Raw genomic sequence first — 22,521 nt, 5'->3', positions numbered from 1 at the left:
GAGTGTCTCAGGCGTGCCAGCTCGGCCTCGTGTATTCGTGGAAATGAATTTTCTGGCTGCGAGGAGAGAAATGGCACTCGCATTCGTCGCGATCCGCACGGCCGTTCCGTTTCGAAAGATATTACGTCTGCGCCTCGTTTTCTTCGCCGGCGGATCGCGAAAATGGCGGAAATTCACCGGGGCCGTGCGCCGTATGCAATTTTCACCATTCTGAGACGGGTCTTGGTTAATTCCATCAAGAGATACCTACTCTTCCTCTGCGCATAGCCGACCGGGAACAATAGGCTGCGTTCAGAATTCTTTGCGGATTCTTTACGCACACGTATAATTCATTTGTGTATCGCTCTCTTTGCACTCGGAGGTCCCCTTTTTATCCATTAGGTAACCATTAGCTTGCTAAACTTGGTGCAAAATAAAAGATTGCAAGAGATATGAGCCACGCGCAATTTTGATTCTTTTTTAAATAATTTTAATCTTTTGTAATATTAGAAAGATTTTAACCTGAAATCTAAAATAGTTCTTCCGACCTATAGTATTTGAACTGTATACAGGGAGTCCCGAAATTATGTTATTCCCTGGAAATTAGAGGTCCCTGAGGTCATGCGAAGTAACTTTTCCCTTAGCGAAAATGCAATCCGCGGCTTCGTTTACGAGTTATTAACGATAAACGGTGGCCAATGAGAGGCGAGATCAGGTGGCGCGAGGCGGCCGAGCCAATGGGCGGGCGAAGCTCAGGTCCGCTCATTGGCAGTCTAGGTCAGGAACGCTTCGGAACGCAACATTGGGCTCCGCCTCCTGACTATCGCCGCAACGTCCCGCTCCTCGCTTTGCCGCCGTCGGCTTACCGCCACAGCGTCTCGCTCCCCGCGACACACAGTCGATGGAAGCAACGCGGGGAGCGAGACGCTGCGGCGGTAGTCAGGAGGCGGAGCCTAATGTTGCGTTCCGTAGCATTCCGAGCACTGGTTTAGACGTTACTTTCGAGGTTATGACTTTCGTTTCGTCGAGTCTGCATCGATAGAATCTTATGCCAAATTCTATTGGAATAGTTTCATTTCAGTCAAATATATTGATTTATCGGGGAAATTAATAGCACGAAGCTAGCTAATTTGAAGTAAGATTAAGTTTGCATGTTAGAACGCAAAGAATGCTTGCGTTTCCGTAGCACTGTGGTCCGGGAATTCGTATCTGTGGCTAAAATTATTTCTGGGCGATTGTTCGAGGACGAATCCAACGAATACAATTATTGTATATTTTCGATTGTCTATTATTATTAACTTCATTGACTTGTCTTAAAATTAATAGATAAAATAAGGAAAAATAAGTCAATAAAATGAGATAAAAAATAAAATAAGACAAAATAAATGAAATAAGATAAAATAAATAAAGTAAGATAAGATAAATAAAATAAGATAAAATAAATAAAATAACGTAAGCTAAATGAAATAAGATAAAATGAATGAAATAAGATAAGATAAATAAAATAAGGTAAACTAAACAAAATAAGGTAAAATCAAATAAATAAAGTATCATAAGCTAAATAAAATAAGATAAAATAAATAAAATAAGACAAAATAAGTAAAATAACATAAACTAAATAAAATAAAATAAAATAAATGAGATAACGTAAACTAAATAAAATACAATAACTTATACAACGAATTTAAAGAATATTATAAAATTATACCATTACTTTCGATGATACTTGCCTCGTGATACTTGGCGTCAGAATGTCGGCCACTTAATATTTCACGCGCAGGTATCTCGTGGTTCAATGTTCTCGAAGTCTATGTTCATTATACTCGTTGGATTGGTCTTCCGATGCTCTACAAGAATATCGGCAACGATATGTACAGGGTGTCGTATGAGAAAGCGTCGCGAACGAAACTATCGAACCTTCGAACGCGGGTATATTCGCGTGGATGGTGCGAATCTAAGAGCGTGCCCGATTTTTCTGGTTCCAGATGGTGGTGGTGGTTGATCGTCGAGGGGAGGCGGGCGGCTACAGTGCCGAGGGCGATGCGGTTAGCAAGCGGGGTGGCTCGAGGAGGTGATAACGACTTCTGACCTTCCGTGAGAGACCCTACCGTGGCGGAGACGAGGGCCTTGCCATCGATCGTCAAGTGAAAGGCTCACCATTCAGAGGAAAACGAGCAGGAGAAGGCGGAAGAAGAAGAAGAAGAAGAGGAAGAAGAAGAGGAACAAGACGAAGAGGAAGACGACGAAGAAGAGGAAGAGAAAGAGAAAAAGAAGAGGAAGAAGAGAGATAGAGAGAGAGTGAAAGAAAACGAGAGAGAAAGAGAGAGAGCGAGAGAGAGCAGGATAGAGGCGAGCAACTGAAGGTGAACGGTCCGCTGAGGTGGGGCTAGAAAGAGAAAGAGAGAAAGAGAGAGAGAGAGAGAGAGAGAGAGCGAAGATTAGAACGGAACGAAGAATAAGAAGAAGTGGACCGGACGGAACCTTGAAGAGAGCACAGTCCCTTTCCCCCTTTGGCGTTCGCCAGGAGACGAAGATATCCCGGTGTGTGTCGCGGGAAACGTTTTAAAAACTTCTACCTTGAGAACATATACCTCGTACGAACAAGTACCTTCAAACTTAAACCTCTTTTTCGCAGCGCAATAGTGCCTAGACTCCTCCGAAAGAACGTAACTACAAATCTAATAAGCTAAGGGAATGAGAATAACGATAAAGTAATAACACAAAATATTATTATTATTATGATTATTATTATTATTAATAATAACAACGTTATATAAATAAATATATAAATAAATAAATAAATATATATAGAAATATTATACATACTCGAAACAGAAAGAGAGCGAGAGAGAAAGAGAAAGAGAGAGAGACAAGAGGGAGAGAGAGGAGACAGTTTATGAGATATCTATAGTCACGAAGAGACAGAGTTTATTATATGCGCGTCGTCTGACTCTCTCTATATGTTCGCGGCCACTTATCTGTACGGTCCGCGTACACGATAGAAGCCCCGATCATTCTCAAGCATTTCAACAAGCCGGAGGAGAGGATCTCTATCCGAAGATAGAGAGAGAAAGAGAGAGAGAGAGAAAGAGAGATTTCCTTGGAAAGGAAAATCTCCTTGTTGATAAAACGGTACCTCAAGCCCCGCCCTTTTTTTGTTCTTTTGAACCCACCCGTCATCCGGAACACACCCGCACCACCCCGTTTCAATCGGCTCCACGAACCAGGACAGCGAAGTACCTGCAGACACAGATATATTTATAGCAATTAATATTAACGATAATTTATGCGCGACCCGACACACCGCGGCCGGGGATCGCGGCTACGACAACCGGTGTTCTACAACGCCACCGGCGAACGGCGAGGAGAGTGATTAACATTTGCGTACGCACGCGCGAGAGAGTATTCGTCGATCGAGTGCATCGCGAAGAGAGAAGAGGAGAGAACGGAAGTGCCGAACGCTTGATAATTCTAGGCGACGGACGGTTGGGACGCACTTTCTGCCTCGTGGCTCGTCTACTCGCCGGTGCCCTTGTTCCACAGACACCAGGTATGTAAACGTTCTCTTCGTTTTCGAACGAATTCTTCGCGTACCCGCGGCACCAACGATCGTGATCGTACCCCGGGTCAATATTGACCCGCCACCGCCGATCCGGGATTACACGTTTCACGTCCGGTAGAAGCGTAATCGAATATGAAAGAAAGTTGACACTTTGGGTCGGAGTTGACCCGCCCGGTGTAAATCGGTGATCAGCCATTTCGTATCCGGCGGAAACACTATCGAATGCCGGAACAATTTTTGCGAACACGTCGACTGTCGGATATCGGCAACTTAATTAATAATAATGATAATAATAATAATAATAATAATAATAATAATAATAATTCTGGCAACTTCAATTTTATCATAGCGATCGCTGCTCTATAAAAATGTCTGAAGCTGGCCGAAGAACGACGGTGTCTCCACGTGAGACAGTTAACATTAATAACTATAATTTTAATTTGTTAGAGTTATTCCATTATATTTTCACGTGTCAGAGGTCCCAAAATCGAACGGAGAGAGCGCGCGAAGAAATAGCTCCCAATTGAACCGGAAGTTCTAAATCGACCGTCGTCAAAAATAGACAACTTGGGAAGAAGAGATACGATCATTTCATATAGTATCTTTTATAGTTTTTATAGTTCTTGGCAATCGGCGATTGTTAAAAACGAATTTAATTCCTCCCAAAATGTCCATTTTTCGTTTACAAGCTGAGGGACAATTGGAGAGAATTTACTGTACTCAGCCGCCGATGGAAGTTGCGGACGTTTCGTTCGATCCGCGATCCGGAAAGAGGAAACTTTTACCGCGCGGGATATCTGGCCGGACGGATCTTTATTCTCGCGCGGTAATTAGCACGTTCGGTGGACGAAAAGCGGGAACAGGCGAGAGCAGTCCAGTCGCACGCTCGCTCGCGAGTGAAAGGTGGCCGACACCTCTTTTCGCGGCGCCATTATCGGCCCCGTCGATCTTCGTTCGCCGGAAATTATCTATACGGAATTCTTTTACGATCGTTGCTCGACATTCGGCCGCATCGGGCCCCCGTTCGCTTTCACCTCGGACGCGATGTTTCGGGCAAAAATTGATATACAGGGTGTCCCGTAATTATGTTGACACCCGGAAAGGGGTGATTCCTGAGATTATTTGAAGTAACTTTTTCCTTAGCGAAAATTCAACCCGCGGCTTTGTTTATGAGTTATTAAGGAAAAACAGAGACCAATGAGAGTCGAGATCGGCTGGCGCGAGGTGGCCGAGCCAATCAGTGGAACTGGGCTTCGTGCGCTCATTGGCTCGGCCGCCTCGCGTCAGCCGAGCTGGCCTCTCATTGGTCACTGTTTTTCGTTGATAACTCGTAAGCGATGCCGCGGACTGCATTTTGGCTAAGGGAAAAGTTGTTTCAAATGACCTCAGGAATCGCCGGGTGTTAACATTATTATGGGACACTCTGTATGGTGTCTTGGGTAGATGTCCCGATTACTGCCACCTTGAGCTCGTCGCGTAACTTTAATTAATTACTTCAGGAATTATTACACCTAAAAATGATACTTTTTACTTGATAAATATCCTGTGTGAACCGCTAATTAATTAAAAATGTAGAAGTTAATTATGGTAACTCTTATAACTCTCATTTAAAAAATCGTCGTGACCCAATAACTGTCAGTCGAATAAAAACGAGGAGTAGATAATTGTGTATAAATAGAAATTTTAATCAAACAAATTTCAAAAAAGGCACAGATTCAAGCCGGAGGCACAGATCAAGGTTATGTCTACTGAATGTAACGTGGCAGATGCGCATGTATGACGGTAATGTGGACAGAACAAAAGAACATTATCCCCAATGCTGCCGCCGCTAATTACCATAAACTAAATATAAAATTTCCCCGTTTTTACTCGTTTATATTATTAAAATGACTTTTAAATATCTTAGTAGTTTTAATTTATTGCAGAAAGTACGAGTTGAATTGCAAAATTACCACTCTTTTTGCACTACGTTCTTTGCCATGTTCTCTTTTTAACCTGGTCACATTTTTTGTACGCTAATGGTAAATTCGCTTCTTAATATAAATATTTATGTTATACTATTATATAATAGATTAACATAAATATTTATATTAAGAAGCGAATTTGCCATTAGCGTTTTATAATAAAATTTTATATTCATTATATATTATATTTATATTCATTATATATTATATTTATATTTATTTTATATTATATTTATATTATATTATTATATTATATTTATATTCATTATATATTATATTTATATTTATTTTATATTATATTTATATTATATTATTATATTATATTTATATTATTACTATTATATAATGAATATAAAATTTTATTATAAATATAAAATATAATATAAATATAAATATAAATATTTATGAATATAAAATTGAGTTCAAGTTTACCGTTAAAATTATTTCGCGCAATATTTCACCGATAAATAAAATAATTAAATTGACAGCGACACTGACAGTAATTGGGCCATCTACCCTATCTTCCAAAGTATTTCGTTTCCGCTCTACCGCGCTTCTACTCTATTATTTCCGCGAATTGATTTTCGCGAATCGATCGTTCGTAAAAAGGCGGACAGGCCTGCAGCAGCGCGATTAGGCGTCGAGCTACGTCAAAGTTGCTCGAGCTGCGGTAGGTGATCGCGGTTTTTTTCATCATCGTGGCGAGCTAACGGATACCTTGGCGAGTCGTTTCGATCGTTGCCAGCATAGAGTCATTGTCCGGCATTTACGTGACGAATTTCCCGTGCTGGTCGTCTTCGCGGGTGTCGTTCTGTCGTCCACGGCTACGCTATTCGCATTTAAACAGCTTTCTAAGAAGCTCGGGCCCGACTAGCTGACGACATCGACTCGTCTGTCGATTTTGCTGGTCGTTCCAGCGGCTCGGGGTCGATCTATCCTCCCTCCGAAAACTACGAATCTTCAAGCGGCCTTCGCAATTATACGCGACGACTTCAAGCCTCGTTTCTTTATTCGGTGACAAGTGAAGTGGTCCCTCGATTTTTTTCGGAAAAATCGATTTTTTAAATAGTTCGTATCTTCTCATGCAATACAGAATTCGACGAATAAACTTTCGTTGAAATAGTAGATAAATATGGAAATAGCACTTTCAAATTACTATTTCGAAACAAGTTTATTTACCATTTGATATTACACGAGAAAATACGAATATTTATAGTTCATTTCCTATTTCCAAAATCTAGGCTCCGGATAAGACCGAGTCAAAAATTTGCTATTTTCTATAAAACTGAAATTAGCATGAGAAGAATCTATTCCATATTTTTCGCGCAGCTTTTTACCTCGTGAAATATCCAAAAACCTCGGCGAAACCTTCGAATAATGCAACAGACGCTGCTAGAAATCTCTCTGCATACAAAATTTCACGAGAATCGTCGCCTCTGTGATTTCAAGGTCGCTTCTTGGAAAATAAGCGTTCTTTAGTTTGTCGCCGTCAGTTTTATTTCCGCTTTTACGACTTAACGCGAAGTCCTTGCTAGATCTCTCTAACCGTTCGCCAAGGCAAACGCCGAGTGAGTTTCCCTTTGTGTGTTTGTGCGCCGGTCGCGCTAATCTCGACGCGCTCCGGGCGATAGCGATTTTTCGCATCGGCATATTGTGCAAACTGAAATTGTTTTCAGCTCCGGATAGGGAGACCCGATCGTGTTAGATACGACACCGAGGATCGTGGCCGGGCAAACAACGCGACCGAAGGAAAAGAGCGTTCGATTTTACAGTTAGCGAAAGCTCGTTGGGATTCCCGACGTTGGCCGCTCACACGTGCTTCGATTACCTCGTGCCAGTCCCATGGAACTGCGATCGTGATTTCGAGCCAGCTCCCTCGGCCGGTCGCTCGCGACACCGATTATGGTACGGCGAAATATCAATTTCCAATCGGCAATTAACCGCGCCGAGATTCCGGCACGAACGCCTTCTAATTCGCCGACTAACGAGTCTCGAATATCTAGGAATTTACGGCACGGTAAACACGGTTTCTTCGAGTCTACAATGAGGTTTCGGTTCTGGTAATAATTATCTGGAATTCGTTAGTCCACGCCCCTTTTCGTAAGTTCCGCCCAAGGAGGCTTATCACAGTTTATTTACTTGAAATTGTTTTTAAACCCACTCGGTTTGCTATAATTATTTGGAAGTTCCTGAACTGTTACGTTGAATCTTAACGAGATCAGTGACACGCCCAGTACAAGCCACGCCCAGTATAAGTCGCGCCCCGACGCGTCAAATCATAAGGTACCATAAGCACTAAATATCATTTGTTTCGATATTCCTAAATTTTTCAATATTGTTTAACCTCGTTTGTCATTTTCTTATAAACTATTAGTCGTAATTACAGGCTCCACCCACAAATTCTCGAACCAATAAGAGCTGCATAAAGAGTTTAGATCATCGGTCTCCTCCCATTTTAGGAATTTCTACAGACGTGAACATCGTGCATCACTGTCATTTGTCCTTTCATGATTTTTTCAATGGACTGTCCGATTAAATGTTTACAGTTTCAGGCCACACCTCCAACTTATGGACCAATGAGAGCCTCTAGGAGGTGACCAAGTCAAGTCCACCAGTCTCTAGATGTTTTACAAATTTCTACGATCAACTTGATACACATTGTTGTTTCGACTTTTTATGAATTGTTAGTTACAAGTAACAGGCCACGCCCCTAAATTAAACTTATAAATCATATATGGTGTCTAGGTCACGGTCAGCAGTTTTCAATTGTGTTTAAAAATTTCTAGAGGTTTGAGTATGGTTTAAATTGTTGTTTCAGCATCTGAAAAAACTGTTAGAGACAATCTTGGGACACGCCCCTAAGTTCTCGGACCAATAAGAGGTCGTATAAGGACACGCCCACCAGTCTTGAACAGTTTTTCGAAATGATAAAATTTTTTAACACAATCTACATTGCTGTTTTGGCTTCTTATAAACTGTGAGTAACAACATTAGAACACGCCCCTAAGTCATCGGACCAATAGGAGACGGTCTAAGGACACACCTACCAGTCTCGAACAGTTCCTCGAATTTCTAAAATTTTGAATACAATTTACAATATTGTTTTGGCTTCTGACGAACTGAGTCACGACGTCGGACCACGCCCTTAAATTCTGAGACCAATAAGAGACCGTATAAGGACACGCCCACCAGTCTCGAACAGTTTTTCGAAATCCTAAAATTTAGAACACTGTCTACGATATTGTTTTGGTTTCTGACGAACAGTTAGTCGCAACACCGGGCCACGCCCTTAAATCCTGGAACCAATGAATGACCAATGAATGACCGTCACACCTATCACAATTGCCGCCACTTCTTCAAATTCCCACAGATTTGAAGTGTCTCGTAACATTGTTGTTCGGACTTTTGACGAATTATCGATGAGGGTCAGCGTCAGTTCGGAGCCACGAGGGTCGTAACGGTGACGCGGGGACGCAAGTACGCTCGCAGGAGCGTGCCAGCGTGCCAGCGTGCCCGGTTACGACACTTGTTTTGTGACCTGGATATCTCCGTTGCTCCACTCTATACCCACTACCTCGTATACCCAGTTGTCCCCCCGAGTCCCTTTCCCCAGGCCACTGTCACCCCTGCTCCCGCTGCGGCGGCTCGGCCGAGAGCCGTCGATGCCATTCGAATATCTGGTTCACCGTGCCTCTCGACCACATGCCGCGCCGACCACTGCGTGTCACCCCTCGTGATTCACCCCTCTACGACCGGTGAATTCTCTTACTTGTTCCCGGAACACCCTGCGACCTCGTCCGTGACCTTACCCTAAGCCGGCGTCGAAGCTAGGTGGACCGGAGACGTCTTTTTTCTAATCGCGATCCTCTCGCCGCCTCGGGACTTCGTTCCCTTGCGGCACCAATTTGCCACAATTCGAACCTAATCCCGACACTTTCAAATTCAATTTTGCACCCGTAGCGATTCTTTAAATCCGAAAATTGCGCCAACTTTTGCCAATTTGACCTCGTCAGAAAATGCGTTTCTTTCCCAACCGCGATCGCGGTTTCTTTCATCGTTGTCAATTTCGCGGATGACGCGGAAATATCTTCTCATTAGCAAATGGGTATGTACTGTCGTTCGTTAAATCCCATGGAGCCGCAGATATGCCCAAAGAGAGAAGAGACCGACGCCAAAGAGCCCGCGGTGCGCGTCGGCGAGCAAAAACAATGGCGCGAAATGGTAAAACCGCGGCAGCGGATGATGAATCATTGTTCCACGAATTCGTCATGGGAACGTTATGCAAAGGTTAAGGAACGAGGCGGTGACACGGTGGACGAAGCTTGCCGGTGGTTTTGGTTTGCCTGGGACGAGATACAGAACGCCAAACATGGTATTGTCGGCGCGGCGATTTCTGATGGCGGCCGATTCGCGAGCCTTTTACGGCGCCGCGATCGTCTGAACCACGCCGGATCACGAAAAAATGGTTTGCGGCACACCGAAACGTTGTAACCGGACGTCATATCATAATTGACTTTGATAGTCAAGCTGATGCCTGACACCACGATTAAAACATGACATCGGGACATTGCAGACTGCCATTATCACCTAACATTCTAGCCGAACACCATGATTTGTTATTGTTGCATATCAACACGATATAACATTGTAGCCTGACATTTTGTAACATGTAACATTGTAGCAAAAATTATTCTAGCCAAACACTATGTTACACTATTGTATCATATCAGCACGATATGGCATTTTAGCCTAAATGTTGCAAGCTAACATTGTAGTGAAACAGGACGATGTAACATTGTAGCAAAAATCATTCTAGTCAAACACCATGTTACGCTATTGTACCATATCAGCACGATATAACATTCTAGACTAAAATCACAAGCTAACATTGCAGTGAAACAGGACGATGTAACATTGTAGCAAAAATCATTCTAGCCAAACACCATGTTACACTATTATATCATACCAGCGCGATATAACATTATATCGTAACGTCACAAGCTAACATTGTAGCGAAACAGGACGGTGTAACATTGTAGCAAAAATTATTCTAGCCAAACACCATGTTACACTATTGTATCATATCAGCACGATATAACATTCTAGCATAACGTCACAAGCTAACATTGTAGTGAAACAGGACGATGTAACATTCTAGCAAAAATCATTCTAGCCAAACACCATGTTACACTATTGTATCATATCAACACGATATGGCATTCTAGCCTAAATGTTGCAAGCTAACATTGTAGTGAAACAGGACGATATAACATTGTAGCAAAAATCATTCTAGCCAAACACCACGTTACGCTATTGTACCATATCAGCACGATATAACATTATATCCTAACGTCACAAGCTAATATTGTAGTGAAACAGGACGATGTAACATTCTAGCAAAAATCATTCTAGCCAAACACCATGTTACACTATTGTACCATATCAGCGCGATATGACATTCTAGCCTAACGTCGCAAGCTAACATTGTAGTGAAATGCCATTTTAAAAATGGCATTTACAAGTTGTCATCACGCTGGCAAGAAGGGATAAGTAACGATGGAAAGTATATTCTACAATAAATATTATTAAACGTATGAAAATTGTGTTATATTTCAATTAAAAAACGGACAGAACTTTCCGGTAGATCTAATATAATGTTGCTTAGCACAACAGAAATGAACTTTTACGTTGCATCACAAGGTGATATTGTAGCTGAACAGGTAGCCTAGCATTGTAGCTTCGCCCTCGACATAACATTATAGCAATGCACTGCAGCAGGGCATTGTAGTTAAATAATACAGCACAATACTATTGCTTTGTGTTGCAGCATAATATTGCAGCAATGTACTGCACCAGGACTACAGCATTATAATGGACATAACACTGTAGCTATATCGAACACGATAACACACCCTTGTACCGCAGTATAATATTCCATAGTAACTCCCTTGCACGTTATGCCACGACATAAGGTTACAGCTATAAACTGCAACATAACCTTGTAGTATCGTCATAACATTGTAGCATTATACTGTAAATAAGAGCAAGTATCATTGCGCTGCAACTTGATATTGTAACCGTATATCGCAACATGACATCGTAGCCGTGTACTGCAACACGACATCGTAGTCCGATTTTGCAACATTATACGACAAACTGACATCGCGATATAACATTGTAGCATAACATACCGACCTGCCATTGCAACCAAATATTACAACACGAATATGTCAAATCCGTTGATACTCTAACACTCTCTTAGACACTGTTTGCTTAAAAAAGTCTGTTCGAACAAAGATCGAAACCATAAAAGGCGACGGAGCTCCTCCACCGTCAACAGCAGCCTCGCGCTACCCTATCTAGACCCAGATACTGATCACTGGTGTTCGCCGTTCACCCCTGTTGATGGAAACGCCGCGAGAAGTAATTGTCGAAAGGAGGGCGTCCCGAGAGCTCCGATATCCGGGGATCCATCGGGGGACATCAGAATCGGCGGATGACCCAGTGGCACAATCGATTCCGTTTCCGGTCGATTAAAAAACCCGGCGCGCAGCCGGGCAGCGTGTCCGCGCACAGCTCGGCTAGCAGAGACTCGCGCACACGCGCGCAGACCCGATCTTTTCACCGGTGTGAGATTTGTAAAGCGTGGAAGCAGCCGGCGGACGAGCTCCGGCTCTCCAGCGAGATCCATTGTGCGACTTGTAATCTGCGTTAGGCCGAGGAATCCGCTCCGGCAGCCAATGATGCCACCAGAAAGAAAGAAAGACAAGAGGCTGGGCGCGGACAAGGGTGTACGATAAAAAGCCAGAGAGAGAGAGAGAGAGAGAGAGAGAGAGAGAGACAGGCTGGCTGGGGTAGGTTGAGAAACGAGAGGGGGTGGGCGGGTGCCCGGGAGAAGCCGACGAGTGTTGAGACTGTATTGATTTCCATTCCGGGCTGTCTGGCTGTAGTCTAGTCCATATCCGGTATTCTTCGTGTTCTTGTGTCCCAACGGCACGTGTACCACCGGATTTCGACCGGACGCTGACGAGCTAACTGTCAGGAGTATCCGATGACAGTGCTGGAGGAGTTTCTGCATCCAGACGGCCGCGCGGACTGCCTTCATGTCACAGCTTCCGCTGTGGACGTCTGTTAGGAATCGCGTCGCCGAGATTTCTGTTGACGTGAACAGGTCCTCGATTCATTAGCTGGCTTAGAGTACTTTGAAAATGATATCGTTGCTATCCAACATTCTCAGCGTTGTATTGCAGCCTGACATTAAAAAATGACATTGTGGCGCGACATCGTTGCACACCACACCAGCCAGATATCGCAACGATACATTGAAGTCTAGCATTGGAGCAGAATATTTTAATGCACCATCTCGAAATAATGTTTTGGTGTAACGTCACAACATTGTATGGTAACCAGACATCGCAAAGTAACGTGGCAGCAGAGTATTATTAAATTATACTGTTGTCTGACATCGTAGAATGACACTGTACTTTGACATCGCGATATTGTGCTATAGTTTAATGTCGCAATGTCAATATTGTAGACTAACATTGTGATGTCACATGGTGGCCAAATGTTGTAACATTACACAGGAATCTCGACGTCACAGCAACATATACCCAACCCAACGTTATATTGCAACATTCTAATTTAACGTCACAAAATAACATTGTAATCTAATATCACACCATTTTACTGTAACCTGACATCACCGCATAACATTGTAGTCAAACATTGTAACATTACACTGGTATACATGCTACATCATTGCAATACAGACAGACATCACAACACAAAATGGTAGCCTAACACTATATTATGATAATATAGTCAGACATCACAACGTCACATTGCAGCCAGACACTACAATATTGTAGCATAATGCTACCATCGTTACACTATGAAGTGACATCATAGCACAGCATTGTTGCACATAGTTTAATACTACGTCATGAACACTATATTATGATAGTATATTCTAACACTACATTATTATAATGTAGACTGGCATTACAATACAATATTGTAGCATAATTCTACATCATTACACTATGAACTGATATCGCAACACAGCATTCTAGTCTAACACTACATCATTATAATACCGACTGACATCACAACACAAAATTATATATTAATATGATAATATAGTCTGACATCACGACGTCACATTGCAGCCAGACACTACAATATTGTAGCATAATGCTACATCGTTACACTATGAAGTGACATCATAGCACAGCATTGTTCACATAGTTTAATACTACGTCATGAACACTATATTATGATAGTATATTCTGACACTACATTGTAGTCAGACACTACATTATTATAATGTAGACTGGCATTACAATACAATATTGTAGCATAATTCTACATCATTACACTATGAACTGATATCGCAACACAGCATTCTAGTCTAACACTACATCATTATAATACCGACTGACATCACAACACAAAATTGTGGCTTAACACTATATTATGACAATACAGTCTGACATCACGTCACATTGTAGCCAGACACTACAATAGTGTAGATTAATGCTACATCATTACACTATAAACTGACGTCACAACACAGCATTGCTGTATATAGTCCAATACTACGCCATGATCACTATATTATGATAATATATTCTGACACCACATTGTAGCTAAACACCATGTCATTATAATGTAGGCTGGCATTACATTGCAATATTATAGCATAAATAAATATGACATCACAACACAGCATTGTAGTCTTAACACTACATTATTATAATACAGACTGACATCACAACACAAAATTGTGGCTTAAATACTGTATTGTAATAATATAGTCTGACATTATGTTACATTGTAGCCTAATGCTACATTACATGTAGCGTTATTACACTATGAATTGACACTATAACGCAGCATTGTAGACCAACACTACATCATTATAATACAGACTGACATCACGACACAAAATTATGGTTTAACACTATATTATAACAATATAGTCAGACATCACAACACACCATTGTAGTCTAACACCACATCATTGCACTACAGATTGACATCACAATAAAAAATTATAGCTTAGCACTATATTATGGTAGCATAACATCACAATATGATATCTAAAGTCTAACATCACAGCACTGTACCTTAATATCACCGGATAACATTATATATTAACGTCACGATACAGTATTATATCCTCCAAACATATCGAAATAACATTCTAACTTAACACAAGCACATAACATTGTCCAAACTGGATGTCCGACCAGATCGACCGAACATCACGATCTGACGTCAACACTGCGCCGTATATTTTTGCAAGCGATCTATATCAGCTTAGCGTTGATCTACCATGAAATCATCCGAGCAACGACGAAAGACGAAGCTAAAGCGACAGAGTCTGAACTTTTCTGCACGACTTGATAGTCGACGGGCTCTTAATTACGCGCCTGGATCGTGTCCCTAATTGCGTCGCGGTGAAAGTCAACATGTACCACACGTAAACTCCATCCTCCCTCCTCTTCGTCGACGTTTCTCGTTTCGTCTCCCTCCGGCCGTCGCCGTCGCCGACGCCGTCGTCGTCGGGCCCACGTGAATTCTGGTTTGGTGGACAACCGGTTCCTTTTCACGAACGCCAGGCGTTCTCTCGCTCGGTGCTGAGTAAGTCCTTGTAATTAATGGCGACGTCTCCGGCAAAAGGACGACTCCTCCGAGATCCTCTGGCGGGCTGTTACGGAGGTCGTGGGACTGATTGCCTGACGAGTATCGGGTGCGCGGTGACGTTCCCGCGTCATTTCGAAAATCGCCAATAATTTTTAACGGTGCACGTTTTATCGGCGTATGCACATACGATCTAGAGAGCCGGTTCTCGATTGATAAGGTCAGCCGGATGAGTCCGCAGAATTGGGCCCTAATTGTCGATCTAACGGCGACCAAGATTTCAGAGACCGGACTCGGAATCTGTACTTTATAATAACATCGAATCTTAAGATTAATCTAACAGCGACCAAGATTTCAGAGACCGGAATCTGTACTTTATAATAACATCGAATCGTAAAATTAGTTTATCGGAGTTCCGTGGTTCTCATTCGATGAATATCGCATTGGACAGAATCGGAATCCAGTGGTAATCATTCACCTAAATGATTAATAGCATATAGGTTATGTTTGAATCAACGTCTGGCATAGTAGCCGACAGGAAGCAGTGGTTCTCATGCGTTCATTCAAACGATCGGGAGAATATAGGTTAGCTCTTAAGTATCAATGTTTATAAATAATTTATCTACGTAAAAGTCAGTGGTACTCTTGAGATTATCCAGTTTGTATCTGTGTAAAGTAGTGATCAGTGGTTCTCATCGGATTATCCAGTTTGTCTTAACGTCTACCAGGAATCGATAGTTCTCATTAGATTATTTAGCTTGTATCAACATCTGCTAGGTATCAGTGGTTCTCATCTAACTCGATTAATTTGTATTAGAAGATTCAGTGGTTCTCATCAGATTATTCAGCTTAGCTAATTGGCAGAAAAAAATCAGCGGTTCCCATCAAATTATTTAGCTTGCTTCTACACCAGTGGTTTTCATCGAACTTGATTAAACTTTACAGCAATTAGAAGAAGGCAGTGGTTCTCATGGGATTATCCAGCTGTCTCATCATCTATCAAGAATCGACGGTTCTCATTACATTTGTTTAGCTTGTCTCAACATCTACTAGATATCAGTGGTTCTCATCCAAACCAGCTGATTTATATTTGCAATTAGAACGAGTCAGTGGTTTTCATCGGATCATCTACGTTGTCTTGCAGAAATCAGTGGTCCTAGTCGGATTACCCAGCTTGTCTTAGTATCTATCAAGTGTCAGTGGTTCTCATCCGGCTTGGTCGATCCGTATCGAAATTACAACAAATCGGTGATTCTCATGAGATCGTCTAAATTGTTTTAGCGTCCGCTAGGGATCAGTGGTTCTCATTCGACAGGTTCGCGCATCCAGTTGTGTAAACAGCGGTTCTCACTCGACGGTTTTACGGATCTAGCTAGAAACGGTGATTCCCGCTTGGGAAAATAATGCTCCAGGTTCTCGGGATAATTTCAGGGAAGGCCAGATAAGTGTCCCGGCGACGTCCAGGTTGCTCTAGAAGTTGCTAGGCTCTAAATGCCGGCGTGGAGGGGCCTGGCCAGCGAACCACCGGCGGTTGAAAGGGGCTCGAACAACGCCGGCACGAACAACGACTCCCCCAAGCACAATGAGACGCGTTTCTAAGTGGAGCATGCATGGCGAACAACGAAGGAACGACAGCGTGCATGCCGGTGTGTGTGTTCTGGCAGCGATATAGTCGCGGGTGTATTGATTTCAGGGCATAAATAGACCGCGGTCTCTATTATTCAAAACGCGATCTACCCGAGCGCCATCCTCCGCTGGAAAATCATACCGGCAGAGACTCCCTCTGCCCGTCGCCCTCCCTATTTTTACACTTCCTACCCGTCCTCGCAATCGCGTCTGACCAATTCCGGCTTTTCCACTCGATCCGGCTCTTTCACCGAAATTCTATCGACCGGCGCTCGATATTTTCTACCGAGCCGCTCGCGACACGACCGTCCACCGTTTCATTGTAATCGCCCCGTTGTTTCGGTCTCATTTATTCACCGCCGTTGCGATTGCGATCCTCAAGATCGGTGCTCAACACGCAATTATGACGATAATGACGGATATCACGGTATAATGTCGCAGCTTAACGTCGCGACGTAACATTGTGGCATAACCTCGCGACGTAACATTGTTGCATAACATCAAAATGTAACATTCCAGTCTGGCAACGCGAGATAATATCGTAGAGTTCGTTTTTGTTTATTATATTATTATTATTATTATTATTATTATTATTATTACTATTATTATTATTATTACTATTATTACTATTATTATTATTACTATTATATTATAACGTTGTAGCGTATTATAATACTACAACATTGCAGGGTAATACAATAGTATAACATTGTAGTGCAATACAATAGTACATCATTGTAGCGCAATATAATATATTGTAGTATAATACAATAGTATACCATTGTAGCTAAATACAACAGTATAACATTGCAGCCAACGCCACAATGCACCATTGTAGCACATCAGCACGATATAAGATTGTAGACTGGCATTACAACCCAACATTGTAGCCTTATATTACAACATATTATTGTAGCCTTATTTTGCAACATAACATCACCGTCATTTCATTTATAATTCACTATTTTCAGTTACGCTTTTCTTAGTAGACCACTGTCTAATGTTCCAGTTTCTAATTTCTAATTCGAGCAGCAGGTAAACGATTAAGCTGGTATAGTTTTACTTCGAACGTTTTCACTTATTTATTTGTAAATGCTGCAGTTTAACTGGCTGCTGCCAATTTTATGTCATATATTTTTAACTGGGAGAATCAATCTTGAAACTAAATTATACCTGGAGATAAACGATATCGAGAGTAACAATCTTGAGGACGTGTTGTAATTAGAATTAAACGAATAATATTCATTATAAACGTTTCAGAAAATTATAAATTAATTTTATGATACATTGTATACATTAAATTACAAATCAAAAATAAATTATATTATTTTATACAATAATCGTTTTAATTTTTGAAAAATTATTTTTCATTAAAGTGCATGAACTGTTTCGATTAAATAAAAATGTACAGATAATTATGATTCGCTGGAAATATTAAGTAGATACGAATGCTTATAAAGTGAAAGTTGGTAGCAACATTTTTCAACAAATAATATTGAATAAGTGAAAATGTCGGTTGTGCATCTGCTCATTTATTTCGTAATATGTCGTTGCACTTTCCTCGATGCAGCTCTTGTTGTCGTTGTCTGACTAACGCAGCGCATTCTACTTACCGCTACCGGATTTTCTAGAACGGCGGGTTTCGTTCGAACCGCTATTTCCGGCCGATTGTTTAGAGAACGTTGGCACACGCCCGAGTATTTTCCGCTCACCCTGAACTTGTCTGACTCGCGCGGCCGTTTCTACTTATTTTCGACGGACTTTTGCAAGAACGCTGACACCGCCCGCGATTGTTGTTCCCCCCCGTTGTTTCCCTTGACCCGATGCGCCACGCGTGCTGCTCGCTTGTTTTCGTAACTTTCCTCGCCAAAATCCTCTTTTCCCTCCCCGTCGCCCTCTCTTACCCGGCGATTTATCTATTTGTCGGTCTCGTCTGACCGGCGTTGCCGCTTCTACTTATTGCGAAAGTTTCGCCCTGGAAATCCTTGCGTCGCACCGTTCCAGATTTTGCAGATATTGCGAAAATTCGGAGAATCGTTTCTACTTTAATTAAATTGCTTTTCGTTCTAGACGAGTCGAATTAATATTCGAGCGGCGGGTCTTTTTGGAAAACATGTAACTGAGTATGTTTGATCACATTAAATCATAGTGAGTGATTTTATTTATCAATTTGTTTCGACATATTTTTGGAGATACTCATGAGACCTGCGAATGCATTTTATTGCATTCTTACAATTATTAAAATTGTTAAGAAATAAAAACACAATTACAATATCATTATTTGTTTCACGTTTGCAACGCTTGAATTGTAGTATTGTTTCAAATAATGCTATCAATTTCTGTACATTTTTCAAGTAATTCTTTAGAGTTCTTCAATTCGTTCAAATAATTCCTTTGATTTCTTCAATTATTTCAAATCATTCTTTCGATTTGTTCAATTAGTTCAAATAATTATTTAAATTTCTACAATTATTTCAAATAATTCTTTCAATTTCTACAATTATTTCAAATAATTCTTTCACTTTCTACGATTAATTCAAATAATTCTTTCAATTTCTTCAATTAGTTCAAATAATTCTTTCAATTTCTTCAATTAGTTCAAATAAATCCTTTCGATTTCTTCAATTATTTCAAATCATTCTTTCGATTTCTTCAATTATTTCAAATAATTCTTTAAATTTCTACAATTATTTCAAATAATTCTTTAAATTTCTACAATTACTTCAAATAATTCTTTCAATTTCTACTATTATTTCAAATAATTCTTTCAATTTCTACGATTAATTCAAATAATTCTTTCAATTTCTACAATTATTTCAAATAATTCTTTCACTTTCTGCGATTAATTCAAATAATTCTTTCAATTTCTTCAGTTATTTCAAATAATCCTTTCAATTTCTTCAATTAGTTCAAATAAATCCTTTCGATTTCTTCAATTATTTCATATAATTCTTTCAATTTCTTCAATTATTTCAAGTTCAAATAATTTTCAATTATTTCCATTTTTTGCAGTTATTAGTAAAAATAAACGTATACAAATTACACGTATTAGACAATAATAAATGAAACTGCATAACAATTTTCCACTTGCGTAACAAATTTCCTTTTGACTTTTCTCCTTTTGATTTCGTCTAGGAAAAGCGACGGCGCGTTCCTTCGCGCGCACGGTGCGGGCTCAACATTAATTTAACTCCGTTTTACCTTGGCTTTTACACGACCCTTGCCACTCCCACCTTTCTCCGGACCCCTCGCGCTGATCCCCGTCTTTATTGCAGCGTTACAACGATCCTTGAAACACAATCGCCTCTCCTCCGGCACACTTCGGATTTCCGCGACACCAAGCGGCTCGTCTTCGCCTAATCGTTAGTTCCGATCCGGCTGGTTTCGTATTTCCGAACAGTGAACACGTGATTCTCGTATCCCCCTAGCTTTATTGTCCCTCGAGACCTCGATCATCCCGGCCGGAACACGCCTAAACGACTTACGATACTCTAAATCGTAGCGATATCTGAAACGCGATTTTACTTTCTTGGATTTCTTGAGAATATTTCTATTCCCTGTCTGGAGAAAAAAATGTCGTTAATGCTAAATCATTTACGGTAATTAACTGAGGACTTCGCCCTTTGAAATGAATTTAGGTACGTTGTTGTGCGATCATTTTGGACAAAGTTATAGCAATTTGAAGATCGAGAATTTTTACTGGTAAAAATTTTATGTCCCATCGAATATTGAGCCGCCGGTGTAATGCGCGAACAGAGTTTTAATGAAAAGCAACTTAGTGATAATTAAGTGGATACTTTACTCTTTAAAATGAGTTAAGGTACACTCTTGTACGATCATTTTTGTCGAGGTTATAACGTTTTGAAGATCGAACAGTGTTCTAAGGAAAGTATTGCATTTAAAATTTAATCCTGTACCACCATTTATGAAACTGTCAATATAATGAAGAAGCAAACTCTCAATGAAAAAACAACATAGGTGTGGTAAAGAGCGGACTTCGCGCTTTGAAATAAGCCTAGATACGTCGATGTACGATTACCTTCGGCAAAGTTACAACAGTTCAAACATCATAAAGTTTTCTTTGGAGATCTCATTTTGAATTCTTCATGCGTGCCTCTCAAATATTCAACTGTCAAAATAATGAACAAACAAAATTCTGAATGGAATAACAACTTATGGATAATTAAATGGATACTTCACCCTTTGAATCGAGCATAGGTGCGCTCTTATTTGGTCATTCTTGACGAAGATACAACAGTTTGAAGAACGAAATGTTTTTCGAGACAAGTATTGCTTTCCAAATTGTTATCCTAATCTACCAAATATGACAGTGTCAGTATAACGATTACATTAAATCAGGATACCTGCTTCGTTTGGGTCCGTTTCGTCCTCGTTGATCGATAAATTGCAGCGTGTAACCGAAGTCGCGTTGAATCCGTTCGCCAGCACCGATATTACCGATTAGAGGCGGGAGCCAAGACCATACCGGTGATTAGGTTCTTTCCCTTTCGATCATTTCCTCGAACATGCTGCCCGAGCCGGGCTGACCTATTGGGGCGTGTGAAACAACCTAAACGCTTGATATTCAGCCGACGAACGATATCGGGTTCCCCGAAGTCGTCCGAACCGCACCCACGCACGCGAAACTCCCCATTTAAACGAGTATTCGATGCAAATCAACTTTCCGATCATTATAGCTCGATTCTACGTGAAAAACGGAATAGAAACTGCGGAATCTCATTTTCTCGTACGAGCCGCCATTTTGGAGATAAACTGCTTCGAAAATTGTTCTAAAGTATCTCGCCGAAAAATCGAAAAGTGTGCTTTCTAATTTCCTGAAAGCGTTTTTTTTTTTATAGATAGAGCTTTCTATAGGGAAAATGCATTGCACATTTTCTTTGCAGTTTTGGACCAAGAGTTACCCTATTTTGTTTAAATTGAGGTTAAGCTTTGGTTAGGTTAACGATCACCTTGTAAAAATTATCAAAGTATTTCATGTATTTCTGTTTTATATTGTTTGCCAGGTGTTCGATCAATTAAATTTGTTTTCCTATACCTGTTAACACCTCTCTCTCTCTCTCTCTCTCTCTCTCTCTCTCTCTCTCTCTCTCTCTCTCTCTCTCTGTTAATACCTGTTAATGACTAATTATATTGAGGATATCAATTTAAGTAGAATGAGTCTTCATGGATAAATATAGCAGGAATTTTTAAAAAAACCACAATCTATACAAATTATACGTTCGACTACAACTATTAGTAAGCAAATATTAATTAATTCTGAAATTATTTTCAGGGTCTGCATCTAAGTAGAATAGGCCATTATGCACAGACGAAACAGAAATTCCAGCGAACCTAAATAAACCGCAAATTTTATATCGTTTCTCCATTAAAACGTAACAGCAAAAATAACTATTAATAGTAACTTCTTCTTAGAGTTCTCGTGCAAATAGAATAAGCCATTGTGCACAGATAAAAAAATAGAATGTGTTATTAAAAAATTATATTTTATCCTAGTCGCATCTTTCATCAAAAGTAATAAAACCGTTAATGAAGTACTCAGTGTACTGCAAAATTGTTTTAAAGATAGTAAGTCAAGTAAAATAAGTCTTCACGGACACGGGTGTAAAATGGATTGCATTTTTAAATTATACATTCATCATTCATTTATCTATCCAAATTATACATTCCATTAAAAATATTAATAATTACATGCTAATTCACTCCAGAATTATTTTCGAAATA

General features: G+C 40.6%; 1 protein-coding gene across 1 annotated transcript in view; it reads left to right on the top strand.

The window, feature by feature from the left end:
* Positions 1 to 22,521, top strand: part of LOC117226447 (uncharacterized) — a 198,871-nt gene that overhangs the window by 47,172 nt on the left and 129,178 nt on the right. Inside the window, exon 2 of the mRNA XM_076521761.1 lies at positions 1,965 to 3,529. The gene's annotated coding sequence lies outside the window, so the exon portion shown is untranslated. The remainder of the gene's footprint in view (positions 1 to 1,964; positions 3,530 to 22,521) is intronic.

This window comes from Megalopta genalis, chromosome 5, assembly GCF_051020955.1.
Source record: "Megalopta genalis isolate 19385.01 chromosome 5, iyMegGena1_principal, whole genome shotgun sequence".
Taxonomy (NCBI): domain Eukaryota; kingdom Metazoa; phylum Arthropoda; class Insecta; order Hymenoptera; family Halictidae; genus Megalopta; species Megalopta genalis.
The sequence above is the reverse complement of the archived record's forward strand: the minus strand, read 5'-3'. Positions and strand labels throughout refer to the sequence as shown.